The following is an 8,718-nucleotide window of genomic DNA, read 5'->3' as shown; positions in this document are numbered from 1 at the left end:
ATTAATATTTTTATCTATCAGTTATAAATTATTCGACATAAGATAGTTTAGTAGTCATCCGTTATTTCTGCCATTAGTGAGACTTGTCTGAACAACTATATGTTTGTATTGACGATACATTCGACAAAATTTAGTGCCACTTTATACTTTCAAATCTCTAGCAAAAGTGGTTCATGGTTTTGGTGGGAGAGTGGTACAATTATTACTAACCAAAGAGTCTTTTACTTTTTAACAACTATATGTTTGTATTGATGATACATTTGACAAAATTTAGTGTCACTTGATACTTTCAAATGTCTAGCAAAAGTGGTTCATGGTTTTGGTGGGAGAGTGGTACAATTATTAGTAACCAAAAAGTCTTTTACTTTTTAACAACTATATGTTTGTATTGATGATACATTTGACAAAATTTAGTGCCACTTGATACTTTTAAATGTCTAGCAAAAGTGGTTCATGATTTTGGTGGGAGAGTGGTACAATTATTACTAACTAAAGAGTCTTTTACTTTTTAATAATTATATTGTATAGCCCTGTATGAAATATTTTTTTATAATGCATATATGGTTGAATGTAGTAATAAAATAAGTGTGGCATGGTAGTATTTTGCCGTTATTTATTCCTCTTCTCCTCATCAGTGGTGGTGTCAGGAATGTTAATGAGCCCGGACACAAAATTTTAACCGCATGCGGCAAATTCACATGTGACATAATAATATATAAATAGTCATAAATCAAAATAAAATAGTACTTCAGTATTAATTAAGGGAATGAAGTTTTGAAAAGAAAAATTAATTAAGAAAAACACTTATGAGAAAAAGAAATTAATTAAATAAGCACTTATGTTAATAAGTACTTATTTAAATTAGCTTGAATGAGTACTTAATTAACTAAGTACTTGATTAATAAAAACTGCTAAATCAGTTTATCTATCAGTTATAAATTATACGACATAAGATAGTTTAGTAGTCATCCGTTATTTCTGCCACTAGTGAGACTTGTCTGAACAACTATATGTTTGTATTGACGATACATTTGACAAAATTTAGTGTCACTTGATACTTTCAAATGTCTAGCAAAAGTGGTTCATGGTCTTGGTGGGAGAGCGGTACAATTATTAAAAAGTAAAAGACTCTTTGGTTAGTAATAATTGTACCACTCTCCCACCAAAATCATGAACCACTTTTGCTAGACATTTGAACGTATCAAGTGGCACTAAATTTTGTCAAATATATCATCAATACAAATATATAGTTGTTAAAAAGTAAAAGACTATTTGGTTAGTAATAATTGTACCACTCTCCCACCAAAACCATGAACCACTTTTGCTAGACATTTGAAAGTATCAAGTGGCAATAAATTTTGTCAAATGTATCATCAATACAAACATATAGTTGTTAAAAAGTAAAAGACTCTTTGGTTAGTAATAATTGTACCACTCTCCCACCAAAACCATGAACCACTTTTGCTAGACATTTGAAAGTATCAAGTGACACTAAATTTTGTCAAATGTATCATCAATACTGTTGAGTATGGTTCATATATGCATCAGGAAGAGGCGGGGGGCGGCCCGGAGCTGAGTAGGGGTATTTACGACATTCTATTATTATTATATATACCGCTTGTAACACTGAAACCCTAATTCATTCTTTCATCTAATAAAAACGAGCTGTAGCGAATTCTGCAGCCGGAGACGTACCTAAGGGGAACTCCGTTATCAAACTTCTTGTGTTCTTATTGTTTGCAATTTCGTTATTATTACCTTCTGTTACTATTTGTGTACAACAAATACAAACATATAGTTGTTAAAAAGTAAAAGACTCTTTGGTTAGTAATAATTGTACCACTCTCCCACCAAAACCATAAACCACTTTTGCTAGACATTTGAAAGTATCAAGTGGCACTAAATTTTGTCAAATGTATCGTCAATACAAACATATAGTTGTTCAGACAAGTCTCACGTGTGGCAGAAATAACGGATGACTACTAAACTATCTTATGTCTGATAATTTATAACTGATAGATAAATGAGAAGTCTTTTCTAAAATAAACCAAAAGCCATGAAAGAAGTAATAAAGATATTTGTATAAGAAAAGCTAGGAGATAAAAAACAATTCTTTATCACCAATGCATTTATCAAAGTAATAAGTTATATTTGAGTTCTTCTTCAAAAAAAAAGAAGTTATATTTGAGTTTGTTTAATAGATGGTCATAGGCTCAATATATGTCAACTACGTATAAAGAAAATTTTCGAGCAAAAAATAGTTATCTTTAAACATCAGTTAACTTGTAATCCACAATTATACTAAGAATAAATTCATCAATTAAAATGAATTTTATTGTATATATTATAATCCAATAATTGTTGTACAATGCTCAGTGACGGATTCAAAGGGGGGCAGGCAGTGGCCAAGACCCCCTCCCCCTCATATATATATATATATATATATATATATATATATATATATATATATATATATATATATATATATATAATAATAATAAACTAACGTTTGATTAGCCTCTTTCTGTCCTTTATGAATACTCTATCTCTTTTTTTTTTTTTTGCTCAATATGAATACTCTATCTCTGCACTCTACGATCTCACTCACTAACACTAATAACAATCTGTTGTATATTTTGATCTAAATAATTTTTATTTTAAAGTTATTTAATTTTATTTTTTATATAATTTTAAAATAATTAAAATAATTATTAATAAGTTGTTAAATGTCGTTTTACTTAGTCAATAAATACGTTGTTTTCTGTTACTATGTTACCCACTTATTCCTAGTTAATAGCCCTTATGGTTAGAGGTGCACGTGGTTCGGTTTTGGATGACTAATTAAAAAAATCCAATCCGATTCAATTTTTCGCGGTTTAATTTGGATCGATTTTTGGATATCTAAATTACAATTTTTTTAATTAAATATTTATATTATAAAGACACAATAAAGTAATTAAACATTTTGTAATTAAATATTTTTTTAATTACATAATTTATGGTTATTGAAAGAAAGCATATACATCCTCCAATTAACATATACAATTTTGAGCATGAGCCACTTTTATTCTTTCTTATAAGAAAAATTGAGGTGTTATATTCCTGGGTTATACTTCCGGTATCTATTATTTCTTGTTAGTTATGTCACATCGGGTATAATTACATGTTGAATCATGGAGGATTTACGCTAATGAGGCGGATAAATCTTTAAGGATAGTGTGGTCAGCACGCCTCAGGTTTATGTCATGTTGCAATTAGTGTTGCTTCATTCGTGGTTGCCAACATCAATTGCTACAATCATAAAGATAAGTTTCTATAATATCTATTCTTATTTTTATGTTATTATTTATTTGATTACTTATATAAATATGTGATTTATCATTGTGATTAGGTCCAATTTTTAGGGTCCGGTTAAGGTGCATAAGCTTTGGGCTTATGCACCGTCCATAAGCTACAGTAAACTGCTGAATAAACCCCCACTTCGTTCATACACCCCCATGTCCTTGCTTCATACACCCCCACTTCGTACACCTCACCCTCATGATCTATGCAAGAGGCGGAGCCACCATGACCTCGCAAACTGAAATCAGACCACCATTCCGATCGCCACTACGATCACGAGCGTGAGCATCACAACCACCAACAAATTCAACCATGTAATAGAACACAAAAACGAAAACAAAAAGACGAAGCTGAGAAAATTGAACAACTGCTACTCTTTCCCCTCTCTTCCCTCCGCTCGTTACCTTCTTCGTACTTTCACCGTCTATGATCACTACGACGATAAGTCTCGTCCTCCTTCATTCGACGTCACACTCTCCTCCACCATAATTTTCAACTGGCGTTCTCCCTGGCCGGAATCGACTTCTCGTGACGGTGCTTACTCAGATGTTACTTTTGTTCGCTGTATGGAAACAGCCAGATCTAGTTTATTATCATTGTCACCATACTCTTTCATGGCAAGATCGAGAAATCAGATAGGGAGAATAACCATGGCGGCGATGGGGTTTGGTCGGAGATGAAGCTCGTGTTGCTGATTTTTGTTAGTGTGGATGATGATGATGATTTAGAGAAGATGGTGATAAATTGAGAATGGAGGTATTGGTGAATATGAATCTCAACGTCTACATTTTGCTCTGATTTTTTGTTATCAATTTATAGAGAAAATTGATGAATGCCTGTGAGCTAAAATTGTAGTAAAATGGATTTGTTGTTACTTTGGCAGAAAAATTGAGTTGAATTGAATTTGCAGAGATTAAAAATGGGAAAGAGATGAGTACACTTTTTGATGGAGTAATGAATTGGAGAAAAAATTAGAACAAATGAGTAAGCTGACACTGACAGGACAAGGTGTTTCCAGGACGCAACATCGTAGACAACTCTTTGAAACCATTCCACAGCAAAAATGGTTTCATACCGTTATACACTGAAACCATTAGTCTAGTTAAATGGTTTCATGGCGTTATACACCGAAACCATTATTATAGTTAAATGGTTTTATATGAGCATTAGTGCCAAGATGTTATACACTGAAATCATTTGTCTAGTTAAATGGTTTGATACTGTTATACACTGAAACCATTACTCTTGATACATGGTTTCAATAAGTTATACACTGAAACCATTAGCCTTGTTAAATGGTTTCAGTTACATATACACTTTTGATAAAAGGTTCAAAAACTTCCATTAGTTGAAACCTACTTAAGGATGGTCTCCCAACATGAGAAAGATAAGGATAATCTTCGAATCAACCCATTTGAAGGACGTGCATTTGAATCCAACACATCACCTCTCTTCCGAGGTTTAGGTTCATGGGTTGATTCGAAGACAATTCTCCTCTCTTCGAATCCAACACATTTTAATCTTTCTCAGCTTAATTATAAATGCATTTGAACGACATTAACTATTAAGCAGACCCATTTGAAAATTATCTCAATTTTGAAAAAACCTCTCGCCACTTTCGAAAATTAATTTTTCTTTTGTGTGCCTCTAGCCACTATTGATTTTGGTTTTCAGACTTATGATTTTCAATATTATAACCTTGGTTTTGAATATTATTAGTTTATGATGGATTTGTACAGTGAAACCATTAGTCTTGTTAAATGGTTTCATTTTTAGATTGTAGTTCTTTCTATCATATGTAGCTAGTCATGTGTATATCTGTTTCGTCTAATCATTTGGAGCTAATATAATGTCTTTTGTAATCCTTATATATAATTTTGTTCAATTATAATCTCTTTTGTAAACAATTTTAATTTCTTTATATCTTATGTTTTGTTCAAATTATTATAAAATTAGTCAAACCAACACTAAAACTTTTATAATATATTTTATATTTTATAAAATATGTTTTATGTTCTTTTAGTATAAGACTTTTATTAAACAATTGCGAATTTTGAGTTATATATATGATCACATTTGATGTTTGGACTATAAATATTTGAAATACATGTATGTTAATATATGTTATGTTATTACTATGATTATACTTTTAAGAGTTAAATAAGTTTTCAGACCTTATAAATATACTATATTTCAATTTTAATCTCTTTAAAAAAATTCAACAAATTTTGGTCTTTTCGAATGTTTTTCATCACGACATTTGTCCTATTTTTAAGTCAATTAATGTGTAAACCTCACTTTGTAGAGTAGGCCTCACCTTTTTGAATTAGTTATTGCATTTATGATTGTTATATTATATGAATCTCTCTCACAAATATTTATAATTTTTTAACAAAAGATTGATTAAATATGAATTTTTATACACTAAAACTCTATTTTAAATAAAAATTTAGATATTTTTTTCTCAAAATAAATATTTGAATACCTTGACAAAATAAATAACACATTTTAAAACATTTAATAAATTATTAAATAATAGAACAAGCATCAAAAACAAAATTAAAAAGGAGATTTAAATTATTAAGAATAGAGAAAAAAAATAGCAGAATAAGTTAAAGGAGTTTCAAATTACTGTGGTATGAAACCCCCGCAAACTAAAGCATAGTGGCAGAGTTTCCAATAGCGAGATACACAGACTATTTAACGGGCGTTTCAAACCGCCGCTAAATAGACACATGAAAAATTATTAAATTTTTCAGCTCCGCCCCTACGGCCAGATAATCTTCTACGTATGTTGCGTTGCACCTTTTCTCTAATCAACATATTCTTCTCCAACTAGGCAACAACATCGGTGCAACTAATTTGGCTTGATTTTAAGTTACTTACTGATCTTAACTGTTGATCACTTACCATTATACTTTCTCTCTTCTTTCTTCTTATTTGCCTTCCTTTCCTTTCATCTATTTAATTTATTATTAAGTTATTTCACACGTTCTAATGGATGGGGAACATTAATTATGTTATGTATACCGAAATCACACTCCGTTTATTGACGATTTTTTTTTTGTAGCTATGGATATTTGGAACATTTTTTTAGTTATAAATTTGTCGTGGTGACTCTCTCATTTGTGAGTGTGAGTTTATATGTTGACTTTACCATTTCGTCTATGTATAAAAAATATTTTTCCTAAATAATTAATACACTATAAATAAAAGGGCATAAATAAGTTTTTGGTACCTTTAAATATATCAAATTATATTTTTTGTCTCTATAAAATATTTCAGCAAATTTTAATCTTTTAAATATTTCACGTCACAACTTTTAATCCACAAAACTTCTAAACCTTTTTGTATTAACCGTTTTTACTTACCTCACAAAACTTTGAAGGACTTTTTAATCTCTTTTGTCTTTGCAATTCTGCTAATTTATCTTTGTCTTCATGTTTATGTGATTCTAACTATTGTTCATACACCTTTAACAAATTAGTAGTACAACTTTTTAGTGCTTGAAATGATTTTTTTTTTTGGTACTACTAGTGTTATTTTCTTGTTTTCTATGTTGGGTTCTTGTTTTTATAATAGAAGTAACAAAGTATAATTTATTTTTGTTTTCTATTGTGCATGATGAATGGTTGCATTTATATGGCCTGCATGGAGTTGGTATCCGTTTACATCTATTTCCTATTTTGAACCCAAAACCTTTTCAAATTGCATAGCAAACTTTATCACTTTTTGCATTACTTCTTTTCATTTTGCCATCCACTATCACTACAATGCTAGTACAATAATTTGTCTGCCTTCTCTTGTACTGCTTGGAGACTTGAATAAATTTTGCCATCCACTATCACTTATTGTTTTATTGGTAAAAGATATATATTAGATAGAGTATACATATTTTTTACGATGTTTGATAAAAGAAATTATTTTGATATTTTAAACAATTTATACTTGGCACAAAAGATTGTGTTTGGCGAGGAATAAAATTTAAGTTTTTGTCCAATTTTATCGTCTGATTCTACGTTTTTAGGGTTGGAAAATGCATTAAATGAGATATAACTTGGTCAAACTTGGCTAAACCTTCAATGTTACGTACATAACATCATGAATAGAGTTGGAAAAAGTTCAAAAGCAAATTAGTAGGTAGACATAAAAATAAAATTAGAACGTACCCATGTATATATAGGTAGTGGTAACAAATTCTTTTATGAAGTTAATAATAAATTCACACACGGTAGAGATTAGTCATTCACAAAAACAAATATAGTAAAAGATATAATTTCATTCTCACATTCCACTCATCACTCACCGTAAGATTATTAATATTTTTTTAAAATTAGACTTGTAAGAAAGAAATAGTATTATTGTTAGATATATTTTGTTTGTTTTTTTAGAAAATTGTGGAACGGTATTTATTAAGGTCGGCATCGTTTTAGACACAGTTCTATTAAAGAATATAGCGGACAATTTTTTGTGGAACATATATAATACATTTTTCATTGAAGGTTGTGAATAGTCATGAGTACACATTATTTTCAGAAATATAATTTGTTTGTCACCCAAAAATATAATATATTATTTTCAAAAATATAACAAGTTATATTTTTGTTTAAATAATAATACTCAAACCGCCTTCAGGAAAACTTGGAGAACAAGGCTCGTTTTGGCTTGGCGCATAAGCTTGCATATAAAAACGGAGCATCTAACTTGAAATAGAAATTCTGCGCAAAAACAGATCAGACAATGCTGTACGATAATGCTACAACATCTTATCCAGCATCTAACTAGAGTTGGCTTTTGCAAAATGTAGCCAATATAAAAACCCAACACTAAAAAAACGTGTAGTGCTTAGGGCTTAGGGATAGGGTTGGTGTTAGTTTCTATTTTTATACAACTTTCTTTTTTTTTTTAGTCTTTATCATGCTTAATGTATTTAGAGAAAGTTTTATTCTTTCTCATAGCGTGAATTGAATAAAAGAGGAAGGTGAATTGAATGACTAGAAACGTGGGAAATGAGTTACACATGTCAAAAACTTTAGTATAGCATTGTAGCTTGTTAAGAATATAGATAGTTAGTTAATCAACTAGAGTTAGTTGATAGGTTACCAAGTTAGTTAGGAGGTTAGAAAGTTAGTTAGAGAGTTAGTTACTCCAAATAGTCCTATAAATAAGCTACTTCATTGTACATTTTACTCAATTCTTTTATCAATCTATATTCATTCAATATGAATTTCTATGAGTATCTTCCTCATGAATACTCTTATGCACTCTATCTTGCCGACATCTATGATCTTTATCCCTTCGATTCCATGATTCATAACATGGTATCAGAGCGATACCCAAGGGATGAAGATGAAGATTCCGCTGCCGATTTCGATT

The sequence above is a fragment of the Trifolium pratense genome, linkage group LG3 (genome assembly GCF_020283565.1).
Source record: "Trifolium pratense cultivar HEN17-A07 linkage group LG3, ARS_RC_1.1, whole genome shotgun sequence".
Taxonomy (NCBI): Eukaryota; Viridiplantae; Streptophyta; class Magnoliopsida; order Fabales; family Fabaceae; genus Trifolium; species Trifolium pratense.
This window is presented reverse-complemented; position numbering follows the sequence as displayed.